Source organism: Notechis scutatus, chromosome 3, assembly GCF_049901735.1.
Source record: "Notechis scutatus isolate UNSWTSFEM ecotype Mainland chromosome 3, rNotScu1.2, whole genome shotgun sequence".
NCBI classification, from domain to species: domain Eukaryota; kingdom Metazoa; phylum Chordata; class Lepidosauria; order Squamata; family Elapidae; genus Notechis; species Notechis scutatus.
This window is the reverse complement of record NC_142011.1, coordinates 161,136,212-161,157,584: the sequence shown is the minus strand read 5'-3', so window position 1 is coordinate 161,157,584 and position 21,373 is coordinate 161,136,212. Positions and strand designations below refer to the sequence as shown.

Sequence of the window (21,373 nt, the reverse complement as noted above, 5' to 3'; positions counted from 1 at the left end):
GGCATCTGTAGAATGCTCCACACAACAGCCAGCCAGAGGGGCTGGTTTCTCTAAATGGATGGGTAGAAGCAAGAGACCAACCAATCATGTATATATGCAGTAGCTGAGTACCGGCCTGGCTTTTTTCTAACCCACTGCAATCTGGACTGGAATTTCGGAAATTGACTTAAGAAAATAATGCATGTCAGGAATAGCATGAGAGACAATCATCGTAAGCTGAAGTGCAGGATTGCTCTAAAATTCCAGTTTAAATTGAAAATTCTACAAGTTCCACCTGATATTGTAACTTGGGATGAGAATAATTTTTAAATTCTTGTAATGAAAAGCAACAAATAACCACCCAGAGTCACAGGGACTTGAGCGGTGTGCATGCTTAATAAACAAATAAATGTATGTCTTTCATAACTTCCTGATGAAGTAGATAAAATACAAAAGATACATCAGAATTAAGAAGAATTTAAAAGAACACAAAGCTAAAATAAGAGGCAAATGATAAATTGATTGTAGCTTTAGCTGCTCTCAAAACAAAGCAGGAGATAGAAAGCTGGTGGTATGCCAAGAAGCTTTGAACTGCATCCAAGGTCAAGCAAATAAGCAAAAATAAATAAATACCAGTTCAATCACTTAATTTTGTTTATCTAAAGCCTGAGCAGTCCCTAGCAAAGGAAAATGCTTTGAGAACATGTTTCAGATAATTGTTCTGAATCCATTCATGAACCTGATCCTGTCTACAAGTTTCATTGTTACCCATTTGTTTCAGACCTTTGATGGGTACAACATCCTCCATGTACCCATGGCTAGAAAAAGAAAGGCTTATGTTATTTATTGATCTACTTATCATACCTTATGGTCAGAAAATAGAGGATTAAAACTTTACTTTTCTATCTAGTAGTATTTTGCTTATTTTGAGATATTAGGAAACATGGTGGTGTAGTGGTTAGAATGCAGTATTGCGGGCTAACTCTGCCAGGAGTTCGAACCTTACTGGCTTAAGGTTGACTCAGCTTTTCATCCTCTGAAGTAAGTAAAATGAGGACCCACATTGTTGGAGGCAATATGCTGACTCTGTAAACCACTTTGAGGGACTGTAAAGCACTATGAAACAGTATATAAGTATATCAGCAGCAATAGCAATAGTACTTAGACTTATAGCCTTTACAGCCCTCTCTAAGCAGTTTTACCAAGTCAGCATATTGCCCCCAACAATCTGGGTCCTCCTTTTACTAACCTTGGAAAGATGGAAGGCTGAGTCAGCCTTGATCCTGTGGGAATTGAACTGTTGGCAGTTGGCAGAATTAGCCTGCCGTACTGCCTTTTAACCACTGTGCCACCACAGCTCCAAAGTGCTAGAGCTATTGCTATATTGTGGGTGGGGGTTATTGTTTTTATTGTTTTTAGCCTTTTTATATTTTTATTGTTTGTAAGCCGCCCAGAGTCACTGAAAGTGAGTAAGCGCCCATAAAAAATAATAATAAAATAAAATAAAATAGTGTGTGCAAATTGTAACATCAAAACAGTTCATTAACTGTCTCAAACCATGGATGAATAATAGGTTGTTGCAGAAGTTCCCTTAGAAATTATATATTGGTTTGGAGGGTTGATGGCTATAGTGATTACAGATAATCCTACACTTACAACCATTTGTTTCGTGCTCATTCAAAGTTACAGCACTGATAAAGGTGATTTATAACCGTTTTTCACATTTATGACTATTGCAATATTCCCTTGTGATCAAAATTTGAGCACTTGGCAACTGGCATGCCTTTATGCAGTTATTATGTCCATGGATCATTTGATCACCATTTGTAACCATCTAAGCCAGCTTTTGACATGCAAAGGCAATGAGGGAAGCCAGATGCATTTAACAAGTGCACGATTCACTTAAAATTATGGCCAAAATGTCATAAAGTGGACAAAATTCATAAGTCAAGAGCTACCTGTGCATAGATTTGTTTTTCTTTTTTCTTTTTTCCATTATCCTCTTTTTAATTTTCCTATTGTTTATATTTCTGTTTAGGAGGCAGGGATGCTTACATATTGATATTTTCCTTCTAGACATTTTTATTTAAATTTGATTCTTTTTTTAACCTTTTTTTTGTTTTTTCATTGTTTGTGTCTATGGCATTTTCATTACTGTAGTTACATTTTAATTTTAATTTTTGATACCTATTTCTATACAGTCTTTATACGTTCTATATTGATAAATTGATTTTTAGTGTTAATAATTGTGTAATTGTTAAGATAGTCTTCTTCATTGTGTTTTGAATTTTTGTCAGATCTGATGTGGGATCTTGTCCAACTGCTTCTCTGACAGATAATACATTTTAATACATTTTCAAAGAAGTAGATTTGTGATATGGAATGTTAAATGGCAAAAACACAGAGAGAACACCCAGGCAAAGAAATCTACACACAACAGCCACCATACACAGTAAATATCACACAGAGAACAGCCCAGAACACAGTTTCCTGTGGATAGACAAAAATTCGGAAGCCAAAAACTCTGGTCCCAGTGACTGACTCAGATTGGATCCTGCAACATTAGCCTGGGACATGTATATTCACCTTCATTCGGGAAGGATTTTTTTTAGTATAAATTGAAATAGATAAAGTCAGAAATGTTTTGGTTGTTGTTATTATGGTTGGTTGCACAGTCAGCCAAATGTTCAGACTGGATTTGGCATGTTTATCTATCATTGAATCATTCCCAAGAATGATTGGGAATGATAGGCATATGTGAATTGTTCATGCTGTTAGAGGTTAACTATTCAAAGTCAAACTGCCTTTTGTAATTGACTGATGATGAATTAACCAATCTGATGGTAAGAGATACTCCATTTCTTTGAGGAATCCACCCCAAGTGCTTATTACTGTTGGTACTATTTTTTGCCACAGATGTTCTATTTCTATTTGGATTTTGGGAGGATTTTAACTTCTTGATTTTCATTTATTTTGATGGTCCTGTCAGTTCTTGCTTGAAGGCAAATGGTATTTCTTCCAAAGCCTCATTGTTACTACTTTGTTATACTGTTGTTTGTAGTCAGTGTGCGTGATCTTCTTGCAGCAGCTAACTAGGTGATCCACTGATTCTTCAGCTTCTTTACTGAAGCAGCACTTGCTGTCTGTTGCTGTTTTCTCAATTTTGGCTTTGTATGTATTTGCTTTTAAGGCTTGATCTTGTACAAACAGAATTAGTCTCTCTGTTTCTTTCTTCAACTTTCCTGCTCTTATTCATTGCCAGATCTTGTTAATATCTGATTTTCCTGCTATTTTTTTTAATGTACTGGCCATGTACAGAGGTGGTATTCAGCAGGTTCTGACCAGTTCTGGAGAACTGGTAGCAGAAATTTTGAGTAGTTCGGGGAACCGGCAAATACCACCTCTGACTGGCCCCGCCCCCATCTATTCTCTGCCTCCTGAGTCCCAGCTGATCGGCTGGGTCTTCTTTTGTTGCCCTGCACAGGAGAACAGAGCTGGAAAGCAGGTTAGTGGGGTGGGGAGGGAATAGTATTTTGCAGTATCCTTCCCCTGCCATGCCCACACCATGCCACACCCACCAAGCCACGCCCACAGAACCAGTAGTAAAAAAAATTTGAATCCCACCACTGGCCATGTAGTACTTCGTCTTCCCAAATCTCTTTTCTGTTCTTCAAGTACTCTTTCTCTTGGGCCGCTTTGGCCTCTCCAGGACTCAGTAAGCCTTCCTGGTATATTATCTTCAGTGCATCTTCTTCACTGTCATTCAAAATACACTTCCAATGCCCTTTTTTCTTCTTCAACCATCTGGTGTGCAGATAGTCCTTCACTTAGGACCACAACTGAGTCCAAAATTTCTGTTGCTAAATGAGACATTTGTTAAATGAGTTTTGCCCCATTTTACAACCTTTCTTGCCATCGTTGTTAAGGAAATCACTGTAGTTGATAAGTTAATAACCCGGTTGTTAAGTGAACCTGGCTTCCCCATTGACTTTGCTTGTCAGAAAGTTGCAAAAGCTGTTCACATGATCTTAAGACACAGTAATGAAATTCTCTATCTGCACTTAACAGATAACAGATAATCAGAGTTGGAAGGGACCTTGTAGGTCATCTAGTGCAATCCCTCGCCCAAGGGGGAGACCATTTCTGACAAATGGCAGTCCAATCTCTTCTTGAAAGTCTCAAGTGATGACGCTCCCACAACATCCGAGGGCAACTTCTGTTCCATTGGTTTATTGTTCTCACTAATATATAATGGTCATAAATATGAGCCAGTTGCAAGCATCTGAATTTAAATCACATGATCATGAGGATGCTGCAAAGGTAATAACTGCGAAAAACTGTCATAAGTCATCTTTTAGTGCCATTGTAACTTTGAATGATCACTAAATGAACTGTTGTAAGTCAAAAACTACCTGTATTTGCAACATTCCATCCCCAGCTATTTTTGTTAGTAAGTAGAGTCTGTTAACACTGCTGAAGGGATGAAGAACATGGTTAACTGCCGTTGCTTTTCAGGCCTTCCTATCCAGGGCTTTTAGTTCAGCTTGAGTCCAGTTCTCTATTTCAGCTGTGTATTCTAATGACTGGAATTACCCAATTTAGAATTTAATATTAACCTAATTAATTAATTCACTGTCAGTATTTAAAACCCAATATAGTTTTTACTGATTGTCCCCTTAAAAATATTTAATTTATTTTTAATTTTTCTTTTAAATTTTCTTCCTTTTTTCTTTACATGATTATGACAACTTAATTTGGGGAAAGTGACAAGTAGTGGTGAAATTAATCATAATGTTTAGAGGTATTTAAGTTATTGCTTAAGGTGAAATTTAATTCTATACATTTAATTAATTCATCTATCAAAAGTTGAATTTTAAATTTTATTATAATTATAAATCCTTTATTTACTAATTTGGAACTTTCTTCATGCATACACTGACAAATTTAATTTAGTGGTCAAACTGAAACAGTTAAATATTTCAAATTACTGTTTAATTTAGTCAAGATTTTTAACAGTGGTTCAATTTTAATTTTTGATCATGCATCAATAGTAATGACATTTATTTTTTTGGGGGGGAGAGATCCCCACCAATGGGAAATGTTATAATTTATTTATTGGAAAACTCAATCTGTTAAACAACAAAAAAGATAGATTTTAAAAAGAGAAAGAAGTGACTAATTCGAGACAGATGGAGAACCATTTAAAGCATATACTTGTGATAAGATTATACTTATGCCTCCTGTCACAAAGAGAATGTTTGTATCATAACAGAGAAAGTGAACTGAAAATATAAATCATTCTGTAACTGAAATTCGGCATGCTTTTAGATCCACTAAGTTGGATAAATTATAGGTATTGAAAGTGGAATATTTCTTTTTTTAAAAATTTCCCAGAGAAGGGAACTTGGGAAATTATTCTTGTCTAAAATATATGCAATAAAGATAATTTCCAAATATTCCTTCCTTCCACCCTCCCTCCCTCCTTCCTTCCTTCCTTTCTTCCTATTTATTTAAATAATTATCTAAATATTGCTGTTACCCTTTTGTGCAGCAATTATTGATACCTGAAACACTGCTGAACAAAGGCACTTACAGCTGGTCCTCAAACAGCCCTTCTTTCACGCTGGTGCACTTTCCCACACTTCTTTCACAAAGGAAGTCCCAGAGTGGTGCACAAATGGAGAAGTGTGCAAGAAAGGCCCAAGGGCCACCAGCATAAAAGGCAGCATGAAAGAAGGCCCTGGATGGTACGATAGTGAAGTGTGATATGGTGGGTCAGTGGCAGTGGACAGTTGTGGTAGCTGGTGGCAGCAGATAGGCAGGCAGCCAAATGGGCAGAGGTGGTGATAGGCATTGGAAATTCAAGAGGAGGCAGTGCTTTACTCAGATTGGAGCTGGGAGGGACCCAACAGGAATGACTTGGACCAGAGTCAGTCCTCAGATAAGGACTGGTAGAATTTGGTTAACGACAATAGCAGGAATGCTGGTATTGCTGTGACTAAGCAATGCAGTGATGTGACATTGCACTTTATGACTATAGCACTTAGTGACAGATTTTCCAATCCCAACTGCTGCCCCTCACTGAAGACTGTCAAATGGAAATTTATTTATGATTATCAGAAATATACCATAATTAGGAAAGCCAGCAATTCACAAGCAGATATTTCACAAACTTTGAAATAATGGTAGGAAGTGACATTTCACCTAATGTCTGCTTCACTTAGCATGGAAATTCTGGCCCCAATTAGGGTCATTAAGTGAGAACTACTTCAGTGGTGTTATTCTACTAGTTCAGCCCGGTTCTGGAGTACCAACAGCGCCAAAGATCAGCTGGCAGAGAACCGGTTCACTCCAAGTCTCTCCAACGCTCTGCAGTTGAGCCCATTTGCCCGCCCCTATTCCTAGGTCCTTTTTAACCTCTCAGCTGTTTGGCGCAACAGAGCGGTGTGCTGTGCTAAACAGCTGAGAGGCGCAGTAGCTTAGTTTTTACTGTTTTAACACAGGCGCAAAGTGCACGTTTGGTGCATGTGTGATTGCGCAAGTTGCACGAGTTGCATGATCCCATCCCTGCAGCCATACCCACCAAGCCATGCCCACAGAACTGATGGTGGGAACTTTTGAATCCCACCACCGAACTACTTGTACTTTGGCTCTGTTTGTACACATTGTAAATTGATTGTAAAACTCATTGGCCTATGTACTGGAAAATTGATGGGTTTAAGGCAATGTAGAGATTGTAGAATTCTAGCAAATTTTATGCCACTTAGATCAAAAACATGAAAAACATGGGTAGCTGGCACATATATATTTTATATAAAAATGTTTCCAACTTGCTGCATATTTGTATCTGTAAAAGAAATGTTAACTGTTTTCAAACTTTCATATAGTTAGAAGTAGTTACAGTTAGAACTCATCTCATTGAGGATCCAAAAATATTTTTAAATGCATCTTTTCTCCCTCAAAAAGAGGAAGGTTTCTTAGATTCCAATTATCGATTACTTACAGTAGAAAGATGTCTATTCTTTGCTTTCAAGCCTCTGTTCCATTCAGACCCCCATACATATAAATCCTGTGTATATACTATACATGAAAGATATTTACAATTTTTACAGAAACAGGTTATTATTTAAATGTACATGTGTACATAAGAATAAAGGTAAAGGTAAAGGTTCCCCTCACACTAGTTACATGCTAGTTACATGCTAGTCACATGCTAGTTGTTTCCTCTAGGCCTAGGGGGCAATGCTCATCTCCGTTACAAAGCTGAAGAGCCAGCGCTGTCCGAAGACATCTCCGTGGTCATGTGGCCAGCATGACTAAACACCTACGGCACAAAGAACATTGTTACCTTTCCACCAGAGTGGTCCCTATTTTTTACTTGTATTTTTACATGTTTTCGAACTGTTAGGTTGGCAGAAGCTGGGACAAGTAATGGGAGCTCACTCCATTACACGGTGTTAGGGATTCGAGCCACTGAACTGCTGACTTTTCTGATTGACAAGCTCAGTGTCTTAGCCACACTACCGCATCCCTACATAAGAATAAATAGATATATTAACAAGATGTTTCCATTATGGGAATTTAATATATAGTTAATATATATTAAATATACCAGAAAACCTTGCCGATACAATTGTAGGAGCCTGTTAACGCAGTCCCAAGAATGAGACACAATCAAATAGAAAGAAAAACATTATATACTATATATGGATAAGATAGGATAGGAACAGTAATGATATTCATATATGCAGTGTGTATAAAAGACTTAATTATGCGAGGTCAAACAAAAATATGAAGCTAGGGCAAATTCCAATTTTTAAAAGATCAGAAAAGAAAAAGCATTTCATCAAATTCTCAACAGATATATTAAGAAAATGCATTTATTGTAACTGTTGAGTGTTTTTCCATCCAGAGGATATTGACTCTTGAAAGGAAATTAACCCGTTTCTTGTTAAAGAACCTAAGTCATTGCACCATGTAAATATCAAAATGTAGGCTACATGCCCGATACTCAGTGTCAAGAATGCAAAAAAATGAAATTGAAACAGCATGTTTTCAATAATCACCATAGCAACATTCAGAAAAGGGAAAAATAGAAGTACTGAATCAGAATGAAGAATTTGTAGCATGATATGATTTTCACAAATTCATTTTTGTAAAACTACTTAGCATTTTACTGGTTTTAAGGTAAGTTGGATACAATGAAATCTAGTGAACTCGGTACAATTATTTTTTTTCCAAAGAAAAGAAATCTGCATAGGGCAATACATAAGCAATATATTTTTCATTCTGGAGATGAGAAAGAACATAGAAAATACAGGCAGTGACATATTGTGTTTTTCCAGGAAAAAACATTAAGTGAACAAACCTAGTTGGAGCTCCCAGTTTAAGATGTGGACTGCCTATAAAATTTGTTTGGAGCTTTAGTTAGGTTCTTTAGGAAGACCTATCTGTCTGAAATAACTGGAGGTCCCATTTAAGTTGGGCCCTAGGCAATCAACTATTCTAAAAGAAATACAAATGGCTGGAACTTCTTGGGGTGTAGCCTCAAAAGAATGAGATCAGATCTATAGCAATCCAATTAGACCATTAGGAAGGTTAAATATATCTTTTTGAATAGAGACTGCAAAATAACATTGCAGAAGTTGTAGAGATATCTTTGACCAGAAATTTAGTCAGTTACAGAGAAACTGGTCACAGATTTTGTGGATTCAATTCTTTTAAATTCTTATTTTTGTCTGTAAAGCAAGCATTTATAGCATTATGGCTGTATCTCATCCAAAGGTTTACCACTGAATACACATAGACAAAATCTTTCTGTAAACTATATACTGTAAGTCAATGAAGTAGATCTAACCCAGATCTGAATGTCTTTCTTTCTGTGGTTCCATGAATATGAGATATATTTCTTTCACATTTCTGGAATATATGTAGAATGTTTATAATATAATAATCACATATTAATGCTATAATTGTAGGGAAAATATGATTTTGAAAATATGTGATGTGTCATTTCCTGGAAGTCAAAGAGAAAACTAATAAAAAACTTTGTTATAGCTGTTAACTAGCCACATTTGTTTGATCTTGAAAAGCTAAACAGGATTAGAGCTGTTTAGTACTTAGATAAATCACTAGAAATCTCATGGTATAGACTAGGCTGGAAAATAAAAAAGAACCATCAATGAGTCTGTTATCTGCACCTCTATAACTGTCTGGTTTGGTTCTGCAACCCAACAAGACAGACAGACTTCAGAGGATAATTAGGACTTCAGAAAAAAATCATTACTACCAATCTGCCTTCAATCAAGGACCTGTATATTGCACAAGTCAAAAGAGGACTGTGAAAATATTTACAGACCCTTCACATCCCAGACATAAAACTGTTTCAATTCCTACCCTCAAAACAACGCTATAGAACACTGCACCCCAGAACAACTAGACACAAGGACAGTTTTTTCCCAAATGCCATCACTCTGCTAAATACATAATTCCCTCAACACTGTCCAACTATTTACAAAGTCTGCACTACTATAAATATTAATCTTCTCATTATCTGCACTACTATAAATATTAATCATCATTCATTATCACCCATCCCTTCTCACTTGTGACTGTATGACTGTAACTTTGTCGCTTGTATCCTTATGATTTATATTGACTGTTTCCTAGTATGATTTGATTGCTTATTGTACCCTATGACTATTATTAAGTGTTGTACCTTATGATTCTTTACTCTTTACGAATGTATCTTTTCTTTTATGTACACTGAGAGCATTTGCATCAAGACAAGTTCCTTGTGTGTCCAATCACACTTGGCCAATAAAGAATTCTATTCTATTCTACCATATTGTCATCAGGAGAATAACCCGAACATGTCCATGTTCTTGGAAAGTTAAAGTTGACTCAACTTTATCTTTAACCATAAACCAAATAATAATAGCGGAGTCTTAAGAAGTCATGCACAGATAATCTTTTTATAATTATTCCATTTTAATATATATGTTAATATTAAATGTACCCTTAATTTTCACTTCCCTTTTTTTGAAACTCTTACTCCTTTGTAGCATGCATACTTTTTTGGAAATTATATTCTTTCTTTGCCTTCAAGAAGACATAGATGTTTTTGTAGGATATTTGTATTAAATCTTCTTTCTGTTGCAAAAGAAACAACTTTTACTTTATTGTCTAGTTTTACAAAACATGTCCATTTTCCCAATGAGCTCTTTGATTCTCAATTGTTTTTGCTTTTCTGATTCCAAGTGAAATTGAAAATCAATAGTGTCTTCATTTGCCCTGGATCTGTACATATGATCTGTACAAATGAATACAAAACAGTATAATTAGCAATATGAACAATGTCACTGATATTGTGAGACTCAGCTAGACAGACAATCCTGAACAACTATTGGCTATTGGGATACAAAGAGTTAGAAGCAACTGGATGATTGAACAACAAAAACAACAAACTCTATTTGCATCTCAAATACTTTGCCTTCCTATATGTTAGATTATTTTTAAAATATCAAGATTTGATGTTCATATTGGGTTTGATCTTCATATTGGCTATAAGATTATTAAAATTAAAAGGGCTATTAAAATAAAAAATAAAGTCTTTGAACTTACAAAGTGTTTGCAATATGCAGTCACACACAACTGCCATTAAACAAATGCTTACTATATAAAACATTGCTTATTTCATAATAGACAAAGAAAGTTGAACATAAAGAAAGGATATCACAAAAGCTCAACAAGATTTTCACAGGAAGAAATTGGGTAATGAAGGATAAAATGATTTGTAATTAGGGATAAGCAAAGAAGGGAAGTAGCCAGCACTGGTTCCTATTTCTTCCTAATCATGTGCAATTCATAAGACAAGTGAAATAATTATATGGACCCATTCTTCAAGGGTAAAAAGCAGCTGATTTTTTTTCAACTGGGCAAAACTTGAGGTGGGCTAGCAATATCTAAAATATAAATGAAAGCAGGTTTGACTAACTTCTGGTCTCTACAGCAATAGGAAGAATGAATTAAGAAAGAAGATATAAATGCTTTATGATTTAATTTAATAAATCATAAAGTATTAGTAGTGTAATGGTTAAAGGCATTAGTCTAGAATGGGGTGTCAAACTCATGTCACAGTGGTGTCACGTGACATATCGGGACTTTTCCCCCCTTCACTAAACTGGGCGTGGGTGTGGCCAGCATGTGATGTATCTGGCCCGTGGGCTGGGAGTTTGACAGCCCTGGTCTAGAAACTGGGAGACTATGTGTCCCAATCCTGCATTAAGTACAAAGCCAGCTTGGTGACTCTGGGCCAGTTCCTTTCTGTCTCAGTCCTGAGAAGGTGGTGGAAAACCACCTCTGAAATTTTGCCAAGCAAACTGCATGGACTTATCTAGACAGTCATCAAGAGTCAACAATGATTTCAAGACTCAATCATCATCATAGATAAATATGGTTAAGAGACACCACCTATATTGTGAGCTGAGGCATGAAGCTAGAAAATTCTTATTTTGTTTCCAAGACTGTATTTATCCTAATAGCATGAAAGATGTCTTATTGAAATTAGGGTAGTTTTCTTGTTTCTTTGGTCTTGCCCAGCTGCATAGGGTTTGTCAAGAATTAAACAGTTAAATAATTTCCTCTGAAGATCACTGTTCTTCCCCATGTGGTTATTAGTGAGGCAACTGCAATTCAATTTCAGCCTATGAATGAACTGTGTCTTTCATAATGGGTATTTCATCTGATAAAGATACTCCATATGATAAAGGTATCCACGAGAGGATTGAAGAAAGGCCAATATCTCAGCTGAGACCTCACAATCAAAGCCTTACTCCTCTTTTGCAAGTCACAAAAGGAAAACACTTGAAAAAGAGTTGGGGTTTCAATTGTGCAGATGCTATGGCCATCTTGACGTTTTTGGCCCTATGCAGATATCCTGTGTCCAACCACTTTGATTTAAATTATTTTTAAACAAATTCCAATTCATTTTTAAACGCTTTTACAACAACTTCAACAGGTGTGATACAAGTGTCAAGTTAACAATACTTGCAAGTGCATAACTACTTCTGGAATTCAGGAAATATTCAAAAAGATGGAAGAACAATCTATTGACTTGAAATAATTGTAATGTTTAACTGTGAAATGCAAAGCTCCTTCTGCTGCAAAAGAAACCACCTTCAATTTATTGTCTATTTTTACAAAAAAATCTGTCATTTTTGCCAAAGTATTCTCTCATGATCAACTACTTTTGTTTTCTCTCAAGTGATCCAAGTGTAATCTTCATTTGCCCTGGATTTAGAGCAGGGCCAACCGCCGTGGACCGACCGCGGGATCAACTACTTTTGGTGTTTTTCTAAAAGCCAAAATCGTGAAATTGTAAATTGATAATATCTTCATTTGCCTTGGATTTGTACATATATCAACTAGAGTATCCAATCCATTCTAAAGACTCTAATTATTTCAGGGTTTGGGTTTGGGTTTTGGTTTTTGTTTTTTGGAGCTTGGGTTTTTGCTTTTTGTTTTAACTTTCCTTTTTGGTAAATCTTAAATGTTCCTTCCATGGTCCCCTTAATTGTAACATGGTTGAACAGAATGGGTATATTTTTGCATTTTCACCAAGCATTTACATCTAATTTTTCCATCAGTAATGGCTCCTGAGGAAATGCTTCTCATGAAAATAAAAACAGTCAAGCCAAAGAGCAGACATCTAAAATAAATAAATCATAAAATAAGCGTTATGTGCATGCAAAAGCTTGGGAAAATTAAAAAACTTCATTTGGCACCTAAAAGAAGCTAGTCTCAGGCATGAAAAATGTTGCTGAGGATGTTGTTTCAAAGACTGGGTGTTTTTAGGCACAATATTCCTTTGCTGACAAAAATTTTCTCTTGCAAACAATCTGGATGGATAGGGGCTTTGCTTAGAAAGCGTTTATCCTCAGTCTGGGGAAAAAAGATCCAGTGTAAGCTTATAACAATCCTACAAATTTTAGGAAATAAGAACTAGGACAAAAATTTTGCTTGTGAACTTGCTCCTTTCATATTTTCATCACATAGTATTGGCTTTATCAGACAGCATTATGTGAATGTCTATGTATACTTGAGCAAAGTGTTTAGCATTCATTGATGACTATTCAGTCCTTCAGTCTAGATTTTACCTCTTCATCTTGCTACACATAGGAAAGGAGGGAACAAGGTAAGAATAGGTAAGAAACAGATTCATTGATTCACTTTTCTGATAATTGTTTTAATGCTTACATTGGAAGAAATACAGGCATCTGTAAATATGCACGTAATTTGAGCTGTGTTTACAAAACAATTAGGCACCAACAGGGTGTGCAACAATTTCAACACCAGTGCAGATGGTTCTGTGAGAGCTGTACATACTGTACATAGATGCACAAATTAAAGTATTGGATCATACTGTACTGGGAAGTTCTCCATATAAACAGAAAACAATTGTCTATTGTTGCCTAAACTTACAACAGTTTACCAAGACCATTCCTTGGTAATGCTTCAATTCAGGCAGAGTTGTAATTATAGACTGTCATTCCCTAAAACCAGTAGTACGTTCAAATCTAAAATTCAGAGAACTAATTAATTTTATTTTGTTTGCCAAATGTTACTAATACTATTCCTTTGGGCAACAAACATGGAAGTTCTTCAGATGATTAAGAGAAAAGAACAGTAATAAATTCAAATTTCACAGTCACACACACACAAAAACTAAGTAAAGGCAACAACTCAAAGTACTAGTGGTTGCCATTTGTATAGAGCACTTTTTCTTCAACCTTGGCCATTTTAAGATGTGTGGATATCACTTCTCAGAATTCTCCAGTCAGTTGAGAAAGTTTATTTATTTAGAAGATTTATTTTGACTGCCCAGTCATTCTCAGTGGCTTACCAACAATAAGAAATACAATATAAAAAAAAATGATACCCATCCTGGTCACAACAAACAATCAAATGAGCCACACGATGGGCTCTGGGTTCTTGTTGATAGACAAGAACACATTTGGGAACTTACCCTAGCTAACACAAGTTAATGTTCATTTAGCCTTTTTAAACACAATGCAACTGATAATTGTGGTAGAGTTTTAGCTGCGAGACAACAAGATTTTCTAGAAAAGATGATGCCATTCTCCTTGTAGATTAAGTAGCCAAAGGTCATCTGAAATCTTGTTGGGTGCAGTTATTATTCACATTTTACAGAGTAAAAACAAAGACAGTTATTTTTTAGCCCACACATCTGATGGGATTTGAATCCAGGTATGTATATTTATGTGTATGCATTTATTTTCTGCTGTTTGTAAGAAAATGAAAAACAGCATCTCAAAGGCTAGCTTCTGCTATAAAATATAAGTGTTTCATGAATATTTTATTATGCATCAAGGACATCAGAGAACAGAAAACAAGAAAACCTTGAACAACAACTTAAGAAATCCATTACAAATGTAATTAATGTGCATTTTGTTTAATGGGCAATGCAATACATGTACAAAATGTTACTAAATACATTTGAGAATTGGGAACAGACTTTCTTAAAAAAACAAGTATACCCAAGGTGATTGAGAGAGGGATCTATCAACAATCAGTGTAGGAAGCTAGTCATGGATAACTCAATTTCCATTGATATTAATATGATTGAAGTATGACTACCAAAGTCTGGATTCAACTCAATGACTCAAGGAGACACACTGCTGTAATCAATTCAGCCATGTTCTATGCAAATAAATTGTTTTTATTGTTAACATCTTTACCACAGTATCAGAAAAAATAAGCATGGCCTTCTCTGAAGTGGTGACATCAGTTGCCAGATACATGCTGTTCCTGTTGCCAAACATCTCAATTTCCAGCATTCAAAGGAACATAGGCAATGCTTCCTTTAGTTTCACATGATGTACAACTGGATTTTTAACAAAATGAAAATTCATGACATAATAACAACTGTATTTTTTTAAAAAAATGAGGTACTACACAATCCTGAAGCATTGTAGACAAAGGATCCTTCCTTCCTTCCTTCCTTCTTCCATAATCTAAATATTGATGTTACTAACCTCTTTTGTTTTAAAAAAACTCAGTATAAATAACTCAGTGTTATATACAAGCTTATAATTTATCTAAGCAACAGACAGGCAGGAAAAAGAAAAGGAAAGATGAAGGAAGCAATTAGGCATAAGAAAATTCAAAAAGAAGATATTTGGGTGGAAATGATATTTTAAAGGAATGATTCTTTGGAAAACCCTTGCTGAGACCCTCCTGTTTTTCTTGTTCTCTACCAGCAGAAAAAAAATAGGTGTGGAAAAGAGGCCAAAGCTAAGTGACTATTAGATACCTCCATCTGATCCTGCTACTAATACCTGTGATGGAATGTGCACCTTGAGCAGCAAATGAATTTTGGAAGCACAGACTTTTCCCAGGGAGAAGGCAATAAGTTCCATCAGAGAGAGGCCCATAGTAAGAGTTTGATGGGAGAGGAAAGAAGAGGTTTTGGGTAGCCACATCCTAGAATCTTTTAAGGTATATCTGATAGGGTAGAAAGTTACAACTTTTGTTTGGCAAGATTCTGTCCAATAGATGTAAGCAAGAAAAGGATTTGAATCAATTGGATTTCATTGTGTTGTCCTTGAGCTTGCATCTGATACCACCAGAATTCTGTCAGATTAATAAATGTCATGCACAATACACATTGTATTCGAGTATGGTGAAAATAACTTGACTTTTGACTTCTTGGCAAGTTTGCTGATTGGCCTTGGAAAACTACAGTAGAAGAGTACTGAGTCATAGAAACAATAATAGATTGTATCCGTTCTAACGCCTGGTAGGGGTTAGTGTGATTTCCTGAGAACCAACATTTAAGAGTCCTCATGCCTCAGCATCTGCTGTCATTGTTGCTGCCCTTAATGACCACATTTGGTGATTTACTTGGCAATAAAGAATGTATCCATTAAAACAGCACAGCACTCATCTGTGCTATGTCAAGAATTGCATTATTTTATCTCCAGTTTCTCCAAGGTCAATAGTGTTTGATTTTGATTTTGCTTTTCTTTTCTTTTCTTTTTTTCATTATAACCTTTAAAAATCTGTGGTGTTTTAATTTCAGCTCAGCAAAGTACATGAAATTGTTTTGATATGTAAAGGCTATGGAGGATATGGGAACCAGGATCATTCTTTTGAAATATTATTTCCAGCCAAATCTCTTCTTTTTGAATTTTCCTACACCAGATTTGCTTTCCTCATCTTTCCATCTTTTGTCTGTCTGTTGGTTAGATAAAGTATAAGCTTGTATATAGGACTGAGTTGTTTGTACTGAGTTTTACTTTACAAAAGATACTAGCAATATTTAGAGGGAGGGAGGGAATGAGGGAGGGAGGGAGGAAGGAAGGAAGGAAGATCAATCTTGTTTTAACAATAGGTCAAAACAATCTAAAGGGGAAAAACAAGTGACCAGTGTTGTTCTAGGTCTGATGGTCATTGTTTTTTCTGAATGTAGGTAACTCTCCTTCTCCTGACATTAGATAAATATAAAGAGTTTGCACAGTCTAAGCTTAACATAGGGCAACAAAATATAATGCAAAAGACCACCTGATTATTGATACATGGACAATGCTTGAAATTATGAGTTGTTTTCTTAAAACATCTTTCAAAAAGTATGCTTTGCATCTGCTGCATTCTTAGCTTTGTTAGCGTTCAAATAAAGAAATATAAAAATAAACTTGAGATAACAATCACATTCAGTATTATTCTTAGTCCAATCATACCAAGGTGCACGCTTGTTAGTTGCAACTATATTCTATCGAGATAATGAACTTAATTCTGAACTTAAACATTTATCTATTAGCAGAAAAAAACTGTTAAGCTACAAGGAAGAAAAATATTCCAGAGAGAATCCATATTGCTGGATATGGAGTACCAATCTTTAGAATCAACTGTTTATCAAGCAGAAAATTTTTCTTTTATTTGTTCCTGCACAGGGTATCCATCATTTGAAAGGGAAAGAATTTATAACTAATAATTAAGTGTTCTAATAACAGCTATTATAGTTGGCGAATTAGTCACTTTTCACTATGTTTCATAACAAGGGAAGCTAATATTAATCTCAAAATTATAGTATAAAAATATTCACACTAACATATCTGATCTCAGTTCTTTAAAAGAGAGAAAAGACACTGTTCTTAATACATGCAGAACTGGTTTTAATACCCACTTTAATGGTAGAACAAAAAATGTCAGAAAAGCATTTTTTTTTAGTATTATGCTTTTCAATAATGTAGAATCCAGCTACCAGTAGAAGAAAATGTTAACTCAAAAAACAGTAAGCAGAATGTAATTCAGTTTAAGATTGGCCTATTTGCCACTTACGCTTTGGAGTTTTTTTGCCCAGATGTGAGGATCTTAGCTTTTTTAAAATTAATTTCAAAGAGGATTTTAACACAATTGATGACAGTACTGATGATTTGCTTAGTGCTATTATCAATCTGTGAATCCCAATCTTTGTGATATGAGAATCTAATTATCATCTTACATTAGAAGAGATTAACTCCTCTCAGCAATCTTGAATGGGGAAAAACTGGATGTCTCTTAGTACTCTGCTCATCATTAAGAAACAAATTGGAAAGTAGCAGAGTGAAACCCATCCTTACCTCGTTCCGTAAGATGCAGGACTGTTATCTGATAGCAGCCCTATGGTAAAGAATAAAAACAATTTTGTATCAGAAACAATATATTTTGAATTGTTTTGCATTTACCAATTTATGTGACATTCTATCTATTGAATTGAATGCAACCTGAACAATCATAGAATCTGAATAAGATTATCTCCTGTTGATTCACAGTTTAACTAAGAGTGCCAACACATTTGATGCAAGGTTGAATAATCTTTACAAAGACTAGGTGTTTTTTCAGAAAGTTATTTGCCATAATTCATTCCTTCGATTTGTCTAACATATATTTAGCATGCAACATAGCCACAATATTTAATAAACTGATTAGTTTACAGATAATCCCTCATTTAGCAACCACCTTGTTTAGCAACCAGTTCATAGTTATGGTGGATGAAAAAGTAACTTTACAGCTAATTTTTTTATTTACAATCTTTACAGGTCTGTAAAGCAAAAAAAAGGCCATTATTCACTATTTTCCAAAAATTCCTAGATTTTAAGAACTTATCTCTGGGAAATGATGTACTTTAACTCTTGTGGCTTATTTTCTAACCCTAAACATGCCTTCCTGTACTCCAGTTAAACGAAGAAGGAATACCAAAAATATGAGATGTTACAACTATTTTCAATAATTAAAGACTTCAGGCATTCAATAATGCTTTGATATAGCTTCAAAACATCTGGCATGTTTGTCTTTTTGTAATGAAGAACCTCATGTGTGTCATGTTTTCTTAGAAAAGCATAATCTTCAATGCATTTGCCATGTTCCAGAACTGGAAATTCATGGGCTGATAGTATAATATATAGTGGTTGAACTCAACATTTAAAAAATGAAAACCTCAATAAAAGAGGATATATACAAAGTCAATAACATGTTGCATTCTAATGGCAAGTAAATTTAATGTCCTCTAAAATTGTATCACTTCTTTTATAAAGAAATTTCATATGTTTCATGTCCATTAAAGTCTATGATGATGCAAGTTTTCCATTTGTGTTTCTCCCAAATGGATGTTGATAATTTTGTTAATTTCTGTATCCATGTTTCATGGAAATGTATCACATCAACAGTTATAACCATTTATTTTAAAAATTAATTAATATTTTTTTTAAATAAAGTATTCTGAGAAAGTTCAAAACATGCTATAATGTTCCATACTAAGAAGCAGTATCATTACTTTTCTCATTAAATTCCAGGTGTCCACCTTGGTCAATTTTGTGCCCAATTTTACTGCTATTATATAAATTATGCAGGATGCCAAAGGCAGCTAGAGATAGGATCTGATTATTTTTGTAAGATTCCTGGAACACAATAAAGTTTGGTTGCAACATTTGCAGAAGCAAAATAATAGAGCAGATATTCTGCTTTGATGAGGTCATTTAGAGATGTAAATAGTGGCAAGGAATGTCGTTTGCATTCTATTATTTCTCTTAGTTTAGGAATGTTTCTAACTTTTGTTGAGTTAATTGTGCATGCCAAGATAGGACCATATCTGCAATTTAAATCCAAGTGTTTACTAAATTGGATACCAAAAAAAAATATATTATCTTATATTAAATTTTGCCTGAATTATCTTATATTAAATTTTGCCTGAATTAAATGTGAGCATTTAAGGAATTAGATAGCGATATCCTACTTCTCTCCAGCTGATTATGGATCTTAAGTTCTTCTAACTACTTTGATTTTTATTAACCTAGACTAGAGGAAGTAACCTTTTAGTTATCTAGAGGAAGTTGCATGCTCAAGAAAGGTTTCTTTTCTTCCTTTCTCACTTTTATACCCTTGAATCTTCTTATAATCTAATATATTATTTAACACATAAATAATGTATTAAAACTTATCTTTATTAAATTTTTACAAGAACCTACTTTTTGATTGTCTGTACACACTTTTCCCTTTTTGTGTTGTTTCTGTCTCTTTTTTTCTTCGGGTTATTTTGGCAGAAATCCTTCCGGGTTCTCATTATATTTCTTGAGATGTTTGCAACCAACTTGATCAGTATTTATCTAAAGTGCCTTATATCCAGATATAAAATTCTTCACTGAGTTTAAGTCATCTGACCCAAATCCTTTCAAACAAATTATGGAGATGCCCCAATAAATCCACCATAATAAAAAAGGAAAGCACCTTCATTTATGACTATTAGATAAATGTAGCTTGTGTTTATGAAATGAAATCTTACTGCTGTTGAGAAACCCAGCTGACTGATCAACAGAACGTAAAATGGACTAAGGATAATTCTGAGATTTCTTTGTGGCCCCTAGTTTAAGTCTTGGAAGGTAAATTACTTATCCTCACCTCTCACATCTATGACACATCTTGCTCCATCATCACCTATTAAACTTACATCCTGTGAATAAGAAGTCTAATTTGCAGTGGGGAGAAATAAATATGATGCAAGGTTAATGCTGCTATGCTTTCACATGAATTACACTATCAGGAATGAACTATTTTGTATTATTTACACTCAATTTAATAACAATCAATCACAATAATACTTTCAGCAGAATCTCCTATTCTTCATTATCTTAGCTACCAAAACCAAATACATCAATACCAGTAGTTTCTCCTTAATTCCTGCCATGTATTGCCAAAAGTTGTGCCAGGTTTCCATCAATTGCACACAGATAACTAGCTTGACAGTCTAAAACTGCAAAGTATCTCTTGTATTTGTCCCTGGGATGTTCCTTGCTTTTTACCAGTGTTATGACTGCAACTCAAAGAACAGAATGGTGGACTGATTGCCTCAATGCAGCCACCAAGTGGAAACTTAATGAGGCCTTACTGTTGGCAAGGCATAAGTTACTTACGTTGAAGCTTAGGCTTAAAATGCACTGCAGGTAACAATAACTCAGCAGCAGAAGTATGGCGGGGGAATCCTTGCCATGACTCTCATATCCAAGAAAAAACAATATCACTGTGTCATCCATAAGCAAGAGCCATTTGTCCTATCAAAGAAGACCAAAAAGTAAAATCCAGCCTTCCTGCATTCATTAGATTACATTACACTATCATACCTTTTTTTAAATAAACCTCAGGAAAGGAGCTTTAGCATTGTTGTGTATTTATCTCTTTCAAACAATACAACGTCATCTCTCCATATGGATGAATATACTCAAAATTGGGGATATAATCACTTTTAGATTAAAGTAGAGGATAGCTTCTCCTGTTTTTCAAGTACATTTATTCAAGGAATGATACAATAATATGCCACTTACTCTTTTTAAGTAGAATGCAGTTCAGATTACTAATGTTATATGTAAGAAAATCTTTTGCAGAGATACTGAAAAATGAGCAGGATGTAATCACTAAATTTCTCTTTGCATCTTCCAGTTTTTAAACCTAAAATAGCCTGAATAAGATAAATACTTTGGGATGAGAAGCAGATTCAGTCCTCAATTTGTGGAATCTTCAGTGAGCATTGTAATTAAAACAGATATAATGTGCATTGGGAAAAAAAACTTTTTTAAAAAATTGGTGAAGTGACTTTGAGTTAATGCTACATGAGTCAATGAATGTATGTTGACATTTTGCTACCTATATAACTGTCTTGATTCAATGGAATAAAATATTTGGTTGATAAACTTTCTCCTTATTCATATATGTACAAAGATCCTTCACTGTTACCTTTAAACAATGGGATTCTAGGTATTTATGGGCACCGTTGATAATACTGAGGGACAGGAAATCAATGTCCTTCTATTAAAAGATCTTAATTCTAAGCAACAGCATAAAC

General features: G+C 34.9%; 1 long non-coding RNA gene across 1 annotated transcript; it reads right to left on the bottom strand.

The window, feature by feature from the left end:
• Window positions 1–10,004: 10,004 nt before the first annotated feature.
• LOC148131449 (uncharacterized) lies at window positions 10,005–21,069 on the bottom strand. Its single transcript, XR_015748372.1, has 4 exons — window positions 20,856–21,069; window positions 20,448–20,585; window positions 17,622–17,661; window positions 10,005–10,291 (listed from the first exon to the last, which is right to left on the bottom strand). It is a non-coding gene; the product is annotated as an uncharacterized LOC148131449 (long non-coding RNA).
• Between the last annotated feature and the right edge of the window lie 304 nt (window positions 21,070–21,373).